General features: G+C 45.8%; 1 long non-coding RNA gene across 1 annotated transcript; it reads left to right on the top strand.

Moving 5' to 3' along the window:
- Window positions 1-428: 428 nt before the first annotated feature.
- Window positions 429-19,082, top strand: LOC138247306 (uncharacterized). Its single transcript, XR_011194425.1, has 2 exons — window positions 429-604; window positions 18,699-19,082. It is a non-coding gene; the product is annotated as an uncharacterized lncRNA (long non-coding RNA).
- Window positions 19,083-21,794: the final 2,712 nt, after the last annotated feature.

Raw genomic sequence — 21,794 nt, forward strand, 5'->3', positions numbered from 1 at the left:
TCCCCATTCAAAACATGCTGGACCCTTGTTGAAGTCTGGGGGGTTTGAGTACATAAGAGTAAAACTACAAGTTCCGAAATGCAATGTGTTGTATGTAAAATATCAGGCATGACACATATCAAATGATATTTCTATGTCGCTTTCCATTTACTCCGATTTCTTGTTTTGACCTAATTTCCCCATTCCTGTGTAAACCACACATGACACAACACAATGCAAATAGTGTAGACATTTACAAAAAACAATTGAAAAAAATGAATCAGCAGCTTAACCTGAAATAACTAAGGACGTTTTAGGAGGAACACGAAAAATAAGGGAACTTTAGAGAATGTAGCATTCGGTCAGAGTTGCTGACTTTGGTTCGAGTATCTGCATCAATTTTGTAGTCAGTGAATTCAGCTGCTCTGTCTTTGAACGCACTTCTGGTGGCGCCGGAAGTGACATCACATGCCTGCGCCGGCCAACGTTTGTGGGAACATGCTAAAGTACAGGATATAAATGAGGTCCGAGGAGAATAATGGCATTAATTTACACTTTCTATTACAGCTTACACACTACTTCAAGCTCTAGTCTCACCAGTTCTTGTTGCGTGAGTTTCTGCGAGGTAAATTCATCAGTGCTAAATTGTTTTCTCGTCGAGAGTATTCTGTAATGCGATTGTGGGACACTGTACTTTTCTTTGTTTCCGGGATTGATTCCAGTTTCAAAATACTCTTTAAAATCTGAAGCATTCTCGTGCATTGTTTAATATTGGCTACAAAGTAATTAGAGGCTAATTTGGGAACATACTTTTAAAAGCGCAATAAATGTTTAACTTTCTGAAAAGTCGGGCGCTGCATTTGGTCTTTTAAAAAGTACCCATTACAGTACAGCTTGAGCTGTTCATAATTACTTGGTCGCACACACTTTATAACATCAGCTGCTACAAACTTGAACAATTGCTGACTAGTATCCGTTTTTGTCCAAGGTTAACACAGTATTGTGTGTCTTTCACTTTTTCAACCTTTATTTTCTAAAAACAGCTGTACTGTCCAAAGGAGATTGTGTGATAACTCGCAATGCCTACACAGGGCAAACTTGCCCTTGCTACCAATTTTATAGGCAGCCATGCCCACACAAACGATCTTCGAAAAGGAGTGCTGTGGCTTTTTCCAGGTCCTATCTCGCAGTCGCTATTTGCAGCACAACCTTCTGGTATCAGCATGTTTTTCAACTGGCACGGGCTGTGCCCTCGGCAAAGCTCCTACTCCTGGATTGTGGCTTCAGCATTGCAAACAACAAACTGGTGAGCAACGGTGGCAAAACAGTTTATGATTTTCTGTTCATTCCGTTATATTGGTATCTCAATATTTAGTGAGCTGTGTGGAGCCCTTTTATTGAGCTGATGTAATAAATTACACAGAGGGCTTGGCACCTTGCTCCATACTCGAGACCTTTGCCTGAAAAATATGCTATTTCCCAGTCTTGACGGGGACAGGGTGAGGCGGCAGTCACCAGTTCCTGGCTATTGCTGCAGCCCCAGATACGTTTTCACAAAAGAAACCAGACAGCTGTTTGTATCTCCTAATCTCTGCCGTGAAGTAATTAAAATGCCAATGTGTACCAAAACACTCGGTTAAACGTGTGAATGGTCCAGTGATTTTAAAAAAAGTGTTGGGATATTTTTAGACTTGTACACAGTAAATATAGATCCTTTTTACATGTGTGAGCTCAACTTACTGTTCCTCATCTTCATATTTTGTTTGTGCTTTCTGTTCATGTCTGTTAAGCAACTTGTTTTAAAGATATAGTTGAAGCCACTGGAATATTGTGATTTTTTTTTCTGCTACTCTGCTGCATAAGTATGGATTTGCCACAAAATCCATCATCTTCCACACGGGTTGTACATTTTTACCAAAACATTTTCTTCTAGCTCAAGCAGTTCAAATGTTACTAAGAACATAGTCAGTTTTGTTGCCACACAATAGATAAACCCTTTGCAAAGATTGAAGGCCACCTTTCTGTTGCTGATTGCTGCATTTGACAACAAACTAGTACTAATAATCTGAAACCTTTGCTCAGATAGTGCTACCATCTATAAAGTGACAAAATAATGAGATATTACAAAATGTGCTGCATTATGCCACGTAACTTGGATTTTCTGATCACAAAACTTTGTTCTTCCTGCCACTTAATTCCAGTGGCCTGAGGTATAGTATGCTTTGAAATGTACAGGTTCACATGAATAGATAAGCCCATGAAACTTCTGAAAATGTCTTGTACATAAAAATAACAAAATGTAGAGCCCGCCCATAGTTTACCTTTACTTAGCATTGGCTGGCTCCCACGTCACTTTTTTTTCCTTGCTTAGTGGTGGTCAGCTCCTCCTTCTTCCTACTGGGCTTAAAGTCTTCATCCTGCAGTGGAGCCTGGCAGTTACTGTCTACAAGCCATTCTTCTGTTCACTAAATGCGGAGCCCTGAAGTACTTAATTGTGACCAATTCATGACGCAGGGAGTGCCCATATGCAACAGGTTTGGCCACCTCTGTAGTGATAGGATACACACAGGGACTTCTTTCAGTAGACCTGAGACTGCACCTAAGTGCTCAGAGGCTCTAAAAGCCCCCTGCACATCTTCAGTCATGAATCTCATGTATAGCAGTAGGTTGGGGGCAGTGCCATTAATCACAAGCCCGTCGTAACAGTGGGTGTCCTGACCCAGGACATTGGCCAGTGGTTATAGTGCTATCACAAATAATACAGATGAGAGCTGGCAGCTCCGACCAACTGCATAACTGAATTGAAACCACCAGTTTTCATTCAGGCCATCAGGTTTATGTACTGCAAGTCCATTTGATGAAGCCATTTCCGCAGTTGGACAGAACAGTTATTGGGTTTTAAAAAAAAAATGTTTTTCAACTCTTTATTATTTATCAGTACATTTGTCATTGACACTTAGGTAACCATAACATTATGACAGTTTTTTGGTAATAATTTAGGTTCCTAGTAGCACTCTATCCTCCTCTGCAAGGGAACACATAATTTTTCATGTAAGACAAAGCGAAATTAGTGATGTTTCCTTGGTGTATTATGTCAGCACCCTGAATGGTAGTATCCAAAATCATCATTTCTTTGTGTTGTGTTATTTTATTAATCACACAGTTACTCTGGATCTTCAGCAAAGTGAGTTATTGTAATGGAAACAGGGTTATGGTGTTGTGAATTCACTTCCTGGCAAGATTCAGGGTCAAAGGCGATAACGTATTTTTCTGTGATGTCACTGAAATTAAAAGGTGTTGAATACTGCTTCCACTACCAATGGCATTTTGGTGATTCAACATCCACTGCACAGTGGTGAGCAGCAGGAACAGTGGGTATAGGTGTGGAAGGGAGGCACAGGAGGCATGGAGAGAGAAATAGTGGCAGGGAGAAATAGTGAAAATGGACTGGCAAGAAACAGCAAGGTGAGGCAGAGTAATCATAAGACGATCTTGAGACATCAAGGCATTAAAGATCAATTGAAATGTTAATTTAATTGATTCATATAAATTGATGCAGCTGGGATCAATTTTGGGATGATACAGAGTATGGGTTTGTGTTGTGCCTGCACGTTATGCTTCTAAACACAGCAGACTTCAGTGAACTCTGCGTTGTGCAGCACCAGAGTATGGAGGTAAGAAAGTGGACGTCCAGGGCTCCACTCTGATGCCAGACGTGCACAGGAAAGGGCCCCAGCACTGCATGCATTACTTTAGTTTCTTTTTTGCATGAGCGAGATGTCAACCCACCTCCACAGTAATTGACACCATAAGCATATATGCAGTACTACCTTAAGAGTCCTGGCACCTGTAAAATGTATAGCTTGAAAGCTGTGGTAAAGTTCATCTAAAAGATTTCAAAGAAACTTCTTCTCGGCTACATCGTTTTGTAGGCAGACAAGCCATGCATGTGTGTACCAACAACATGACTCAGCTGCTTTTTTATTTTTAGTTACTGATCTGTGTTAGATTGTTAAAAAGACAAAATCAATCAAAAATGTTTTTTTTTAAAGTATTGGGGAGGGGGCAACAGAGGGGGGGCCAAAGCAATGGAGGAAGGAGGATGAGCAGGCAGAAGTAAGATGGGAAGCGTAAGTGGGGGGGAGCAACACAGGGGGATGCTAGCAGAAGCAAAATAGGGTAGTTCATGAAATTTGTGTGGCAGGGCGATAGCTGCACTACACTGTTCAGACTTGCTGTCCACTGTGTGCATCCACTCTCTATCCTGTACTTATGTCCTATGCATCCACTCTTCAAAATATACAGACACTCTCTGACACTCACATGAATTGTCCACCCTTTGTCTGCCCTCCATCCACAAGATGCACTCTCTACCCTATTCATGCTCACCCTGTAAACCCACTCTCCACCTTGTATTTTCATTCTCTGTTGTCTACACTCTTGGGTTCTTCACACCCATACAACAAATGCAGTGCAGGCTCTACCCTGTAGATCCACTCTCAATGGTCTACGTCCTCTCTCTACATTGCACATCTACTCTCCTAACCATCTCATCAGGCTGCATAGCTGCTTTTATCCTCATTATCTGCTTAACCTTGTACTCTTGGTGTCAGCCCTATACCTACCCTCTCTATGCTAAATATCCACTTTCTAAACGTTCTCTTCACTTCCATGTGTGGTCTTCACATGCACTTCAACAATACATCCATTGTCCACTCTCTAAATCTGTTCTCTACCCTTCACATCCATTCAGAGCCATCTGCATCCACTATCTAAGTCTCACCTCAACTCTCCATGTACTTCTGCTATCTACTTCCTATCCTTTCTCCCCTCAAGCACTACCTTAACTCTCCACTCTATACATTTGCTTCTTACGTTAGATTGCTCATCCATAATACTCTCCAGCCTATGGATTTGACCTCTAAATGTACTTGCACTGTGCCCTCCACATTATGTACTCTTCCCTCCAACATCTGCATGCCAACCTGTGTATATGTCCACCACATTCCTCAAGTTCACAGTTGCTCTCTTGTCAACCTTTGCTCCCTGCTCCATACAACCACCCTGCCCTGTACACCCACTCCCTGCCCTGTACATGCACTCTACAACCTGAACTTGCCCGTTTTATCCTGTCCAAATGTTCTCCATTTCTAAGATGCACTCTCCATGCTATACACCCACTGTGTTCCACACGTATTCTCCATACCCATTTTTCTTGCACTGTAGGCACTACCATCTCTCTCCACCCTATACACTTGCAGTCCACCTCCACTTTCCGAACCCCTTAACCACACAGTATATCAGCTCTCCACCATGTTCATCTACTTCACACTGTACCTCTGCTCATCTGACTACTAACTGTGCTCCCCTCTGTATCAGCTGTCCACCCTCTAAATAATCTAATTTGACCTACCATATGCAGCCTCTACGATCCATGTCTGCTCCTTTCCCTCCATTGTGCATTCATTGTCACTCTCTATATCCACCCTCTAAATGTGTTCTCCATCCTACACATCCACTGTAACCCCTCTCTATCAATTCTCTAAGTCCCACTTCTGCTGTCCATCATGTACATTGGCTCTCCATGTGCAAGACCTATTTTCCCCCATCATCTCTCTGCACACCATATTTTCACTCAGTGCAATACATAGGCTCTTGGCCTTCTACTTCCTACACCAACACCTTACATTGGCTCTCCACCCTTGTCATACATAAACACTCTGATTGACATATACACTCTTCATCCAGCACATTTAACCCCTACGTCTGCTCTTATATAGTTCTCAGCACATGCCCTCTCCAACCTCCAGTTGTGCTTGCCACTCTGTACAAAACTCATTAGCTTCCAAATATGTTTTTTACCCTCTTTGTTAGCTTTCTACTCATGACTTGCTATCTTCACCATTTACATTCTCAGTACCCAATAGTTCCCTTTTCACCCTCCTCATGCTGTTTCTACTATGCACATGTACCCTCTTCCTTCTACGTCTGCCCATGAGTCACATCCTTCTGTCTATATTGGCTGTACAGACTCTACATCCATTGTTCACCCTATACACCTGCACTATACAGCTCGCATCTACCATCTATGTGGCACTGCCACTATTCATATCTGCTCATCACATTAACTTACTATATGTTTTATATCAGCTTTGACACCTGCTCATCCACTCTCCTTCAGATATCTCCACTCCACATGCTTGCTACATTCTGTACATACACTCCTCACATTGACTTTTGTTTGCATGTTTGATCTCTACTATCCACATGTGTATTCTACCCAGCACTTGCACTGCTAGTTTATACACATTGTTCACCCACTGTATCCACTATATACCTCTGTTGTTTACCTCACATATATGATCTAAGCTTTATGCATCCACTCTCCAAGTTTCATATCCTCTCTGAATCCTGTACATCTGTTCTCAACGAGCCACTCCAAACACCACTTCTACTCTCCATGCAGTACATCCACCTCTACACCACCTTATCTGTTAAATACTAAACTCACCGACTCCTAGCCCTTTTCATTCTCTCTCCCCATTACAACTGATAGTAATACCATTTAAGTTTCCTCTTTGTGAACTTTCTAACCTTTAAATTCACTCTCTACATCCACTCTTTCCCACTATATCAGCTTTCCATCTTCACTAAACATCCATTGACACTCCACTTTTGCTCACCTATAGCTTCTAAAATAACTCTCTATTTATCTCTTGAAACTGCTGTATAGCTGCTAGCTCCCACTTCAGATCTGATCTTCAGTTATGCTCTTTGCAGGAGCTCTCCATATCCACTCTCAGCATCCACTATGTCCTGGGCTCTTTACATGCACTCTTCACATCTCCTATCCAAATCTGCTCTGCACAACACATTTCACACACCATATCCTTACTCTTCCGTCCTGTGCTGTACTGTTCTACCATCCACCAACAGGACTCAACACTTGACATATGTGGCCTTAGCATGATAATTTTACAACTGCAGTCCCATGCTTCCCCCCCCCACTACATGTTAGTATCTTCTCTCCGCAGTCTGCCTTTGCTTTCTACATAGACTTTCCACATGAATATCCTCTTACACTCTGTAGTTGCATAGTTCAATATCCATTTACACTTAAAGCCCATTCTTATTCACAACACAAATTGTACCACTTCCAACTGTGATTTAGAACCCTTCTCATTGCTTGCCTTACTTACTGCCACACATGTAACTGCCACTACTTACAACTCCACAGTCCATCACCCACACTTACTTATAGTACTCAATCATCAAAAGCAACTTAAACCATATGCTTATAAATACAGCACAACTTAAACCACTCTCACGAGCACTTGCCAACAGATAATTAGAATACCTCCTGGGACACCCTGTACTCTTTGACTACCACTGATATCAGTTATTCAAACTTCATTTGTCATAACATTATTCACAGCAAACAACCATTGTAAAGACCACCGTTTATCACATTGCTCACACCTACTCAGTACTCACACTGTACCAGTCACCTACACAACATCATAAACGTGCAAACCCATACACACCAAAGCCATTCACAATAAAACTCTCAGGTGACACCCTACTGCATAGATAATATTGCCCACTCACCCAACTCAGAACGCATATGAAGTCCACTCACAATACTTCGCAACACTCTCTCATCCTTAGCTCCTCAGTGCTGCTCTACGCATCTGTGAAATTAACATAATAGTTTCAATTTAGAGGAAAAAAAATGATTCTATACATCACAGAAACCTGCTGCAAATCCCTTTAAAATAGGAATGATGTATGAAAATGTGATTTTGATGTTATTTCTAAATTTATGGTATATCAGTTAGTAGTTGCTGTGATAAGTTATTAGAATTGTAGTATTACCACTACATTGTGTCTGGATGATGTTTGATATACACTAATTGTTACACCTGCAGTCCCATGCTTCCCCCTCCCCACTAGATGTTAATATCTTTTTGCTTACTAGTATACTCCATTGCTATTCAAGTCTACAGGAACTACTGTGGGAGGGAGACCTATCAATCACAAAAAGTGACAGTGACGCAAACATCATGGAATCATGTCATAGTAACCTATTCAGAAGCACTTGGGGCGCTAAAGTAATAAAGTGGCACCCAGAAGTAGTCATAAAATAATTTTGAAGTAGCACAAAGAAATCCTGAAGTAGTCATGAAGTCCTCACGGAGTAATCTAACCCATTCCCCTAGGTGTCGTGGAATCACCATGAAGTAATCTGCTCTTATGGCCTAGTTGTCATGGAGTCATCATGAAGTAATCTGCACTCATCCCCTAGCTGTCATTGAGTCATCTTGAAGTAATCTGCTGTCATCCTCTAGTTGTCATGGAGTCATCATGAAGTAATCTTCACTCAGCACCTAGCTGTCATGGAGTCATCCTGTAGTCTTTAAAGATAATCACACATTTTCAAGGAAGTAATCAGAAGGCCATCCTGTAGTAGTTACTGTGATGACTGTGGAGTCATCTCATTTAAATATTTCGCCCTATAGGCATACTTCAGGATGGTTTAGGATGACTTCACTGGATAATTACAGGAATAGCCCAGCTGAAGTCATCAGATGACTTCAAAATGACTCCAGGAAGATCTTCCTTTTTGACTTGGGTTTATAGCTATTTTGGTGCATTTTGGTCCTGTTATTTACTGTTTGGCCTGGCATCATGGCCCAATATGATTCCTATGAGGAAGATAGAGGAGAATATCAGGATTTTGTTCCTTCTTTTGAGGTCAATCTTAGTCCTAGATAATAATGTGCAGCTATCAGTCAAAAAAGCCTTAGCTGAGGCCGTAGGCCCCCTGATCTCGGATCTTAAGGGATTCGCTCACCAGCAGGGCTGGCTTCCCCCTCTCCCTGCCTCAACAGAGCCCATGTCTCAACCTACCAACCCATCTGAGGGCAAGGTTAAAGGGAAATTTAAGGGGAAGCGTTGGCACTCTGATGATTTCGAACAGTTTCAGCTTCTGTCCTGGAGGAGCATGGGTACAGTCACTCCCAGCCCCAAGCTTCAACGTCTGAGGAATCTTTCAAATTATCCGATCCCGTAGGTTATGACTCCTCCAATGGTTCATCGGACAGCGATCAAGATGATTCCCTGGGCCCCAGCAAGGAAAAGTGTCTTGATCGCGGATCGGATCGCTGTCCAAGCCCCCGTAAGGTTCTTACCTTCAATCCAACAGAGATTGTGCATCCCAGTCCACTAATTGGACTCCCCTTCCGGAGGTTGCTAGCTACGTTCAGTCTCATCTCCGGCAAGGGTTCGACAAGGAGGTCAGGGTGAGGCCAGACCTGGTTGGTAAGTTTCTGATACTCCTGAGGTTGATCCTACAATGGTAAACTTCATGAAGAAGTGGGCCAGAGACCCCAAGAAGGGCCTGGTTAGAACCTGGTGGTCCTGTCAGGACAAGTTATTGGGCGTATCAGGACCTCTTACAAAGATATTAGAATGTGTTTTTCAGTCTAAGGAGTCTGGTGTAGAGGTCGACCCGGACATTCTAATTGGTTGGGTGCAGCATGCTGTTTGCCAGTTGGGTAATGCCAACGTGGCAATGTGGACAGAAAGACGGAGAGCAATCTTGATGCGCATTGACCCAAAACTGAATGACTTAGCGTCCTCTGAGTCTGGGCCGGTGGCGCAGGGTCTCCCCTTCAGAGGTCCTTTTGTTAAGGCTTTAGCGAAATTCGCTACAACATATAATACGTTGAACAATGCACATCTGTTTTTCAAAAAGGTTTTTTGCAACACCCTTTTTGGGAGGGCCAGACAATTTAGGGTCCATGCGTCAGGCCGAAGATTCTACCAGGGCTCCCCATGTGAGACCTTCAACTGCTCTTGTGGTAACTGGCAAGATCATTCCTCCGACCAGACCTTCTACCCCACCTGTCCTTTGGGAGGCTGTCAGCGATTCCACAGGGACTATGGCAGAGGCCAACAGAGAGGCTCCCAGGATTCAGGATATTCAGGTGAGCACTGTACCTTATTCAGAGTTAATATTGAGGGGTAGGATTGAGTATTTTGTGCACAATTAGGCGCCTCTGACCCAGGATCCATGGGTTCTGGAGTCTGTTCACGGGTAAAAACTGGAGTTCTACAGTTCCCCTTTTCAGACTTCCCCTCCTCAAGAACTGTATTTTCCCGTACACGATCAAAAGCTCATAATGGAGGAAATTTGATATTTGCTCTATAAGGATGCAATCTGTCTGTCCAGACCCCATCTATAGGGCTTCGTGAGTTCCATTTTCTTGGTCAGCAAACAGAGCGGAGGATCTCGTTTGGTGCTCAATCTCAAGAATTAAAATTCTTGGAAAATTTTCAGGTACTTCAAGATGGAAGATATCCATCTCCTGAGAGATCTGCTTTACGAGGGTGACTGGATGGTCCGTTTAGATCTAAAGGACGCATATCTGTCCGTACCTATTTTCGCTCCCCACAGGTGCTTTCTGCAGTTCTTCTGGCAGGGTCAATGTTACAAGTACATGGTTCTTCCCCTCAGTCTCTCGTCGGCCCCATGGTGTTCCACCAAGTTGATGAGACCAGTGGTGGAAGCTCTTTGCGCCAAAAGCATCAGATTGATAGTCTATCTCGACAACTTAATTCTGATGGCTCAGGACGCTCTGACTCTTACTCGTCAGCTGTCATGGACAATCCGGCTTTTACAGGAATTATGGTTTGTCATCAATCAACCGAAGTCCTGTCTGGTTCCATCCCAACGGATGGAATTCTTGGGATTCCAGATAGATTTGGTGTTGTCGCAATTGATTCTCCCTCCCAAAAAGATTCAGAACATCAAGAGGAAGTTGAGGTCTGCCTTGCAAGACCAGACAATATCATTGAGATCAGTTGCTCGGATTGTGGGCCTTTTGGCTTCGTCCATTCAAGCGATATTCCTGAGTTCCCCCCATTACGGGGCTCTTCAACATCTCAAGATACAACATTGGCAGAAGGGGATAGCGTATGCAGACCAGATTCAGCTCTCACAGGAGGCCAGGATGGAGATGAATTGGTGGTTAAATCACATGGAGGCCTGAAATGACAGGGCGATTTTTGGCAGTACCCCAGATGTCATTCTAGAGTCAGATGGCAGCAGATGGGGATAGGGTGCCAGATGGAGTCCCCTCTCCACGGGAGGTCATTGGTCGGAGCCTGAGCTTTAACTCCATATCAACTGCCTGGAATGACTGGTGGGTTCCTTTGCGATCAGGAGCCTGTCACCTGTCAAGTCGGACTGTTGCATACTGCTGAGAATGGACAATGTATCAGTGGTCCAATATATCACCAGACTGGGGAATACAAGTTCTCAGATGTTAGCAGAGATTGCCAAGGACCTATGGTATTTCTGCCTGCAACACCGGATCTTGATCATTGCGGAATATCTGCCGGGAACCAGGAATTCTTTGGCGGACTGGTACTCCCGTCATCTCTGGGATTTCAGAGATTGGAGGTTACATCCAAGGGTCTTTGCTCTCCTCAATCGCACCTGGGGTCCATGTTCAGTAGACTTTTTTGCCTCCCGGCTCAGTCGGCAAATTCCTGCCTTTTTCAGTTGGTGTTCCGATCTGGAGGCCCTGGCGATGGATGCGTTCTTGCAGGATTGTTCATCCCACAAGGGGTATGCCTTTCCGCCGTTCAGTATGATTCCCAGGGTTTTCGACCAGGTATGTCGACAGAAAGCCGACCTTGTGTTGGTGACTCCTCTGTGGAGGGCTCAGCCTTGGTTTCCCTCAGTCCTGGAGATGTCCTTCGAAACTCCCCTTCTTATTCCTCATCGTCGGAATCTATTGCTGGACCCAGTAGGCCTTCAATATCCTCTGATTCTCTCTGAACAATTGTGGTTGGTGGCCTGGAGGGTTTCAGGGATAGATTGAAACAGCCAGCCATTTTGCTACAGGCTTCTGCTTACATTGAGCAATCATGATCCAGTAATACCCACAAGTGATATGCTTTGGCATGGCGGAGATGGGCTAATTGGTGTAGCGAAAGGGGTTTGGATCCCTCTCAGGCAGATGTTTGTTTCATGATACATTTTTTATCTTCTTTAGCTGAGTCGGGCTGGCATATAGATTAGTGAATAATTACAGGTCTGCTATCTCTGCAGGTCATATCCCAGTTAATGGTAAACCTGGTGTGCAAATTACTGAGGTTATTCGGTTTTCCAAGCCCCCTCAACCTAAATATACTTCCTTATGGGATGTGGGTATAGTGCTCAGGTTTTGGAAATCATGGCATGATAATAAGTATCTATCACGTAAACAGTTATCAGCAAAACTAACTATGTTATTGTGTCTGATTTCTTGTAAAAGGGTCTCAGATGTTAGGGCTTTGGATCTCAAGGATTGACAAATTTCTCTGGAAGGAGTATGTTTTTCTATTTCTAGGAGAACCAAGACTAATACCAAGTTGATTTATTGTCCGTCTTTTCCCCAGGACTATAAACTCTGTTTGGTACAGTGTCTTAAGGCTTATGAGGCAGCTACCAGCAAGTTCTGTCTGGATGCTAATGGGCAATTGCTTATCGCCTTGCAAAAGCCATTCAAGCCAGTTTCGTCTGCCACTTAGGGTAGATGGATGCGTTGGCGACTTTCTGAGGCCGGCAATGATATTTCAGTGTTGGGGCTCATTCTGCTAGAGACACTATGGTATCAAAATCCTTTTCTCTGGGTTCTCGATTGGACAAAATCACTAAAGCAGCAGATTGGTCCTCTGAATCCACTTTTAAGTCATTTTATTACAAACCATTAATGGAACCGAAGACACCCCCCTCGCCGCAGAACACCTGCATTTCCAGATTCGCACCGACCCCAGGACAACCCTCAGAGGATCCCTCATCTACCGTCCCCCCGGACCGCGCGGCCCTTTCAGCGACTCCATCACCGACTTCGTCTCCCCGCACGCCCTCGCCTCTCCTAGGCGACCTCAACTTCCATCTGGAACACAACAACGACCCCAACACCACCGCCCTGCTCGACAACCTCGGCCTCAAGCAACTGGTGAACACCCCCACCCACATCGCCGGACACACGCTTGACCCCATCTTCTCCGCCAGCAAACACGTCTCCTTCAGCCACGCCTCCTCTCTACACTGGACCGACCACAGCTGTGTCCACTTCACATTCCGACGCGAGACCCGCCACCTCCGCACTCAACCCATCCCTCGTCGACAGTGGAACAAAATCCCCGAATGTGAGAAAGTAGCCTCTTTCTAGCCTTGTTACACCCACTTTTGGCCTGTTTGTGAGTGTACTTCAGGGTGTTTTCACTGTCTCACTGGGATCCTGCTAGCCAGGGCCCAGTGCTTATAGTGAAAACCCTATGTTTTCAGTATGTTTGTTATGTGTCACTGGGACCCTGCTAGTCAGGACCCCAGTGCTCATAAGTTTGTGACCTATAGGTATGTGTTCCCTGTGTGATGCCTAACTGTCTCACTGAGGCTCTGCTAACCAGAACCTCAGTGGTTATGCTCTCTCATTTCTTTCAAATTGTCACTAACAGGGTAGTGACCAATTTTACCAATTTACATTGGCATACTGGAAGACCCTTATAATTCCCTAGTATATGGTACTGAGGTACCCAGGGTATTGGGGTTCCAGGAGATCCCTATGGGCTGCAGCATTTCTTTTGCCACCCATAGGGAGCTCTGACAATTCTTACACAGGCCTGCCACTGCAGCCTGAGTGAAATAACGTCCACGTTATTTCACAGCCATTTTACACTGCACTTAAGTAACTTATAAGTCGCCTATATGTCTAACCTTTACCTGGTAAAGGTTGGGTGCTAAGTTACTTAGTGTGTGGGCACCCTGGCACTAGCCAAGGTGCCCCCACATTGTTCAGGGCCAATTCCCCGGACTTTGTGAGTGCGGGGATACCATTACACGCGTGCACTACATATAGGTCACCACCTATATGTAGCTTCACAATGGTAACTCCGAATATGGCCATGTAACATGTCTATGATCATGGAATTGCCCCCTCTATACCATCCTGGCATAGTTGGCACAATCCCATGATCCCACGGGTCTCTAGCACAGACCCTGGCACTGCCAAACTGCCTTTCCCGGGGTTTCACTGCAGCTGCTGCTGCCAACCCCTCAGACAGGTTTCTGCCCTCCTGGGGTCCAGCCAGGCCTGGCCCAGGAAGGCAGAACAAAGGACTTCCTCAGAGAGAGGGTGTTACACCCTTTCCCTTTGGAAAATGGTGTTAGGGCTGGGGAGGAGAAGCCTCCCCCAGCCTCTGGAAATGCTTTCATGGGCACAGATGGTGCCCATTTCTGCATAAGCCAGTCTACACCGGTTCAGGGACCCCTCAGCCCTGCTCTGGCGCGAAACTGGACAAAGGAAAGGGGAGTGACCACTCCCCTGACCTGCACCTCCCCTGGGAGGTGCCCAGAGCTCCTCCAGTGTGCTCCAGACCTCTACCATCTTGGAAACAGAGGTGCTGCTGGCACACTGGACTGCTCTGAGTGGCCAGTGCCAGCAGGTGACGTCAGAGACTCCTTCTGATAGGCTCCTTCAGGTGTTGCTAGCCTATCCTCTCTCCTAAGTAGCCAAACCCTCTTTTCTGGCTATTTAGGGTCTCTGTCTTTGGGGATTCCTTAGATAACGAATGCAAGAGCTCATCCGAGTTCCTCTGCATCTCTCTCTTCACCTTCTGCCAAGGAATCGACTGCTGACCGCGCTGGAAGCCTGCAAAACTGCAACAAAGTAGCAACGACGACTACTGCAACTCTGTAACGCTGATCCTGCCGCCTTCTCGACTGCTTTCCTGGTGGTGCATGCTGTGGGAGTAGTCTGCCTCCTCTCTGCACTAGAAGCTCCGAAGAAATCTCCCGTGGGTCGACGGAATCGTCCCCCTGCAACCGCAGGCACCAAAGAACTGCATCACCGGTACCCTGGGTCTCCTCTCAGCACGACGAGCGAGGTCCCTTGAATCCAGCAACTCTGTCCAAGTGACTCCCACAGTCCAGTGACTCTTCAGTCCAAGTTTAGTGGAGGTAATTCCTTGCCTTCCCACGCCAGACTGCATTGCTGGGAACCGCGACTTTTGCAGCTACTCCGGCCTCTGTGCACTTCCGGCAGAAATCCTTTGTGCACAGTCCAGCCTGGGTCCACGGCACTCTAACCTGCATTGCACGACCTCCTAAGTTGTCCTCCGGCGACGTGGGACTCCTTTGTGCGACTTCGGGTGAGCACCGTTTCACTCCACTTCGTAGTGCCTGTTCCGGCACTTCTGCGGGTGCTGCCTGATTCTGAGAGGGCTCCTTGTCTTGCTCGATGCCCCCTCTGTCCCCAGACGCAATTGGCGACATCCTGTTCCCTCCTGGGCCACAGCAGCATCCAAAAACCCTAACCGCACGATTTGCAGCTAGCAAGGCTTGTTGGCGGTCTTTCTTCAGGAAAACACTTCTGCACGACTCTCCACGGCGTGAGGGATCCGTCCTCCAAAGGGGAAGTTCCTAGCCCTTGTTGTTCCTGCAGAATCTTCAGCTTCTACTGTCCAGTAGCAGCTTCTTTGCACCCACAGCTGGCATTTCCTGGGCATCTGCCCATCTCTGACTTGCTTGTGACTTTTGGACTTGGTCCCCTTGTTCCACAGGTACCCTCGTTTGGAAATCCATTGTTGTTGCATTGCTGATTTGTGTCTTTCCTGCAGAATTCCCCTATCACGACTTCTATGTCCTTTGGGGAACTTTAGTGCACTTTGCACTCACTTTTCAGGGTCTTGGGGTGGGCTATTTTTCTAACCCTAACTGTTTTCTTACAGTCCCAGCGACCCTCTACAAGGTCACATAGGTTTGGGGTCCATTCGTGGTTCGCATTCCACTTTTGGAGTATATGGTAAGTGTTGCCCCTATCCCTATGTGTCCCCATTGCATCCTATTGTAACTATACATTGTTTGCACTGTTTTCTAATACTATTACTGCATATTTTGGTATTGTGTACATATATCTTGTGTATATTTGCTATCCTCATACTGAGGGTACTCACTGAGATACTTTTGGCATATTGTCATAAAAATAAAGTACCTTTATTTTTAGTGTATCTGTGTATTGTGTTTTCTTATGATATTGTGCATATGACACTAGTGGTACTGTAGGAGCTTCACTCGTCTCCTAGTTCAGCCTAAGCTGCTCTGCTAAGCTACCATTATCTATCAGCCTAAGCTGCTAGACACCCTATACACTAATAAGGGATAACTGGGCCTGGTGCAAGGTGTAAGTACCCCTTGGTACTCACTACAAGCCAGTCCAGCCTCCTACACCGAAGAACAGCTCTTCTCCGCGCTCACCGTCAACCAACCTACCCTCACCACCGACCCCAACGACGCAGCCCTCAGCCTCACGAACTGGATCACCAACTGCGCAGACAACCTTGCTCCCCTCAGACGCACGCATCGACAGGCCAACACCAAAAAACCTCTCTGGTTCTCTGACACCCTTAAGGAATCGAAGAAAACCTGTTGCGCCCTCGAGAAAGCCTGGCGCAAGGACCACACCGCTGACAACATGACCGCCCTCAAGAACGCGTCCCGCGAACACCACCACCTGATCCGCGCAGCCAAAAGGAATTTATTCACCGACAGACTGGACAAAAACAGCCACAACAGCAGAGAACTCTTCAGCATCGTTAAAGAGTTCTCCAACCCCAACGCCAACGCCATCACAAGACCTGTGCAACTCCCTCACCACCTTCTTCCATCGCAAGATCACCGACCTCCACGACAGCTTCGGACACCAGACCCAGCCAAGCAACACCGAACCCACACCCCCTGCCATCACCCTCAACGCCTGGACCCACATCAACACTGAAGAGACCAAAACCACCATGAACTCGATCCACTCCGGCGCCCCCTCGAACCCCTGCCCTCACTTCATCTTCAATAAAGCCGACGACATCATCGCCCCGCTCCTCCAGACCATCATCAACTCCTCATTTTCATCTTCTACCTTCCCCGAAAGCTGGAAACACGCTGAAGTCAATGCCCTACTAAAGAAACCCACGGCTGACCCAAGCGACCTGAAGAACTTCCGCCCCATCTCGCTCCTCCCCTTCCCTGCCAAGGTAATAAAGAAGACCGTCAACAAACAGCTTACCAACTTCCTGGAAGACAACAACCTTCTCGACCCTTCACAATCCGGATTCCGAACCAACCACAGCACTGAAACCACCCTCATCTCAGTCACAGACGACATCAGAACCCTGATGGACAACGGTGAAACAGTCGCCCTCATCCTCCTCGAACTCTCGGCTGCCTTCGACACCGTCTGTCACCGCACCCTAATAACCCACCTCCGCTCCACCGGGATCCAAGGCCAGGCCCTGGACTGGATCGCCTCCTTCCTCTCCAACCGCTCTCAAAGAGTCTACCTCCCACCTTTTCGCTCAGACCCCACCGAGATCATCTGCGGTGTCCCTCAAGGCTCCTCGCTCAGCCCGACACTCTTCAATGTCTACATGAGCCCCCTCGCCGACATCGTACGCAAGCACAGTATCATCATCACCTCCTACGCCTACGACACTCAACTTATACTTTCCCTCACCAAGGACCCCGCCAGCGCTAAGACCAACCTACAAGACGGCATGAAGGACGTCGCAGATTGGATGAGGCTCAGCCGTCTAAAACTGAACTCAGACAAAACGGAAGTCCTCATCCTCGGCAACACCCCGACCGCATGGGACGACTCCTGGTGGCCCACGGCCCTTGGCACCGCACCGACCCCCTCAGACCACGCCCGCAACCTCGGCTTCATCTTGGACCCTCTTCTCACCATGACCAAACAAGTCAACGCTGTGTCCTCCTCCTGCTTCCTCACCCTCCGCATGCTCCGCAAGATCTTCCGCTGGATCCCCACCGACACCAGAAAAACCGTGACCCACGCCCTAGTCACTAGCCGCCTGGACTACGGCAACACCCTTTATGCTGGGACCACCTCAAAACTCCAAAAACGTCTGCAACGTATCCAAAACGCCTCCGCCCGCCTCATCCTCGACATACCCCGCAACAGCCACATCTCCGCACACCTGAGACACCTGCATTGGCTCCCAGTCAGCAAAAGGGTCACCTTCCGACTTCTCACCCACGCTCACAAAGCCCTCCACGACAAGGGACCTGAATACCTCAACCAACGCCTCAGCTTCTATGCCCCCACCCGTCTCCTCCGTTCCACCGGCCTCGCGCTCGCTGCCGTTCCTCGCATCCGCCGCTCCACGGTGGGTGGGAGGTCTTTCTCCTACCTGGCAGCCAAGACCTGGAACACCCTCCCCACCAGCCACAGGACCACCCAGGACCACTCCGCATTCCGGAGACTGCTCAAGACCTGGCTCTTCGAGCAGCAGTAACCCCCTTCCCCCTAGCGCCTTGAGACCCGCACGGGTGAGTAGCGCGCTTTATAAATGTTAATGATTTGATTTGATGTAGTGTCAGTGGTGGTGGCACAGATTTGAACCAGATAATCGGAGCCTCCAGTCCTGACATAGAATATAACATTTTCTAGCTGTCCATCAAGAATTTTCAATTCTATTAAGGACATGGGGGCAAGGATTTTCCCACTCTATTGAGATGTTATTGTACATCGTAAGGTATAATTATATTGTTTGAAATGTTTGAATATACAAAGTTTTAATTCCCCCTGTTATGACATTATTGTATGTGAGTTTTGGGAATAGTTTTTATGGCTTTCTTTCTTTATCTCTAGGCAATGAGCAGAAGCAAACTTGAGGTGCTGTTGGATTGTTCTTCTGGGAATTCTTCATCCTCTCACCTTCCTCTGATTTGGAGTTGGATTATCACGTGGGATTTTCGTGGTTGCCTTGGGGGGCCTGGTTCCAGCCTCTGTCAGTTGGGAGTGTTCTAAGGACTTTGGGACTGTAGTTCAAGCTATGGTTGTCTCATGTTCAGAGGCATTGTTACATATCCAGTGCAAAGAAAGAGGACACGTTTTGATGTCACCAGGTTTTATAGGGGGGATCCTCTATGGTTGGTCATGTGATCATTATAGTTTACTGGGGAATGTAGCTTTAATATAGTATCTCTTTTTATTGTCTGCTGAGAAAAATAAAGCTTAGAAAGAGAAGCATAATCCTCGCCTCCGTGTCCTTTATAGAATTGAAAATGTTATACTGCTCGAAATAAAGAGAAGCATGTAGAGAAAGAGATAAAACAAGCATTGGCAAAACCCTTAGGTTGCACTATGGGATCCATTAAAATCAATTCATGGTAAATTAGAAATACTTAATCAAGAAATGGAGGGATTTGTTTACATTCCACGTAGACAGAAACCCAGAGAAGCGCTCAGGAGCATGACCTGCGTGCACCAATTAGAACTGCATCATGAAACAATTGAGGGAGAATTAAGGCATCCTGTGAAGCGGTTGGTTGATGAAAGGAACATCAAAACCCAGGACCTGGGCATCATCACCCCAGGTAGAGGACATTAACCCCTTGAGAAGGAATTATGAATGGGTGGAGACAAAGGTAATTTACCAGACAAGGAAGCATCAGTTTTTGTTGGCCAGTGAAATGGTGTCTATTTGATGTTGTTTTTCTTTTGCAGTTTTATATAGAGCAAACTCGACCCAAAGGCATTGGAGCACTTTACATGAGCACCAGTTACATTACATAATGACACATTCATATTGTTTTTAGGCACAGGGATATTGAGTGATTTGCCCAGACTCACAGGATGTTGAGCCAATGACAAGACTCAAACGTTGGAATGTGGGGCACCGCAAGCTTGATTAGGGCAGAGAAATATGATTTTTACACTGATTTACAGCAGGGCAGTAGACACCAAACTAGTCATGAATTGGAAAGTAATAAATAGATACATTTGGAACAAGTCTAGGCAATTTCATGAGATATTGCTGGTAGGCTTTGGAACACAGTTCCATAAGTGTACCTCAAGCCTGCTTGGCCATATTCTTAGCTCCGCCAGCCTGCTGTGCTGCTCTCTATTTACTGTTAAAGTCCCTAAATAGCTCTCCCAGTGTGCCTCAAGCCAAGGTGGCAAACCACTTTGCACCATGTCCACCTTCTCTACACCCTATGGACATTCAGTAATAAATACTGTTACTTTTTGAGTTATGAAGTGTGGAATTTATAGGTGTACATCAAGTACTGGTGGGAATAACCTAATAAAAGGCAATTATTATTACATTGAACAGCACGAAATCCTTCACCAGTAGATGTTTGGTATGTGCATTGAATGCAGCGGTAACAATTAAATGTTTGTCTGTGTTCAATAGCTGCATCGCATCACATTGGCTTCCCCCTTTGATTCATGAGTATGATTTTGCACAAATTAAATCTCTGCGTGTCCAGTTTACCCCAAAAGCACCCAAGAGGAGGCAGAGTGCTGCTGTGCCTAACCACAATAGTTGCGGGCATTTGGTGCTTCCTTATCATGCAGCATTGAATCTGGAATTTCATCTTTTTTTTATTCCTGGTTTTCCATCCTTTAGCCCCACAGTGGAGTGTGGAAGAGGCTCGAGTGACTGAATCCTCACATAGGTGCCAGCACTGAGCCGCCCTAAACTGGACAGCAAAGGTAATGCCCACAACTGCTGAAATTGTGACTACCCTTGCGAGCAACAAACATGGTGTAAAAACAAGAGGCCACCACAGCAAGGAGAGATTAATAGACTCGTCTGTAATCTTCCGCCATAGCAAACACCTGGCAAAGACACATCGTTCTTTGCAACCATGAAGCCATCATTCAATACTCTCACCTGACATAATTATTAGGAACTGCAGTGATTACTAAGCAACGGTCAGCTTTTGGATCACACCTGACACTGCTCTACACTCAACATTAACCACAGCCAGAGACCTGTCTCTCCAGCCGAGACAGTATATTCTCACTCCCTCAGTCACATGAATACATTCACTGCGGCCAAAACATTGATGTGTATTTGTTGCGTATAGCCAACACTATGCACAGTACTGTCCCTATTGTCACACGTTTGCCTACACCACTTTACAATCAGTTGCTCCTAACCGCCATTGTGCAGTCACTAGCTAATAAAGTAAATTGTTACTGAACTTTCACCACTACCGTAAGCTACACACTACCTGCCACTGCTACCAGTCGCTATCACGCATTCACTGCACACTAGCTACTAGTGTGCATTCTTTGCAACAACTGAAAACATTTGCCTTGAAGCAGCTGTGCGTTCCCCATCATTGGCCACCACTGTGCATTCAGTATGAGCCCGGGCCTCCACATTATATCTGTTGCCCTACTTTGTGGTGTTCCTCACTCCTTGGAAAGTCGCCCAGAAAATCTCAGTCAGATCTACTCCTGCTAAAAAAGATATCCTCACCTCTGGTCAAGAACAACGCTCTTCAATCCCCCTTATATAAGAAATGTTCCACCCCAGTCCTGCACTTTTCTGTAAACTTGACATTGCTTTGTTTTTACACTTTATTTGAAGTCGTGTTGACAAAAACTATAAGGCATTACATACTTTATACCAACGCTGAGAACAAAGAAATCACAAACACAATAATCAAATATGGTTAAAAAAAACAATATAAAAAAGACAAAACTCTCTCAAAAGGGGAACATTCCTGGTCCAAAGTTGTGCTATACTAACTACAACACTCCCCATGAAACAGCACTGAAATGTAAATTGAAAAGAATAATCTACCGCAACAATGAAGGATGAAGCAAAATTGGAGACAACAATGCATCTGGACCTTTTAAAATGCAGAGTTTCGAGTCACAAAATATTTTTACTCTTCAAGTTTCTAAAGCAAGCGAAAACATTACAGTTTCAGGCAAATACGGAGA

Source organism: Pleurodeles waltl, chromosome 7 (genome assembly GCF_031143425.1).
Source record: "Pleurodeles waltl isolate 20211129_DDA chromosome 7, aPleWal1.hap1.20221129, whole genome shotgun sequence".
In the NCBI taxonomy this organism is placed as follows: Eukaryota; Metazoa; Chordata; class Amphibia; order Caudata; family Salamandridae; genus Pleurodeles; species Pleurodeles waltl.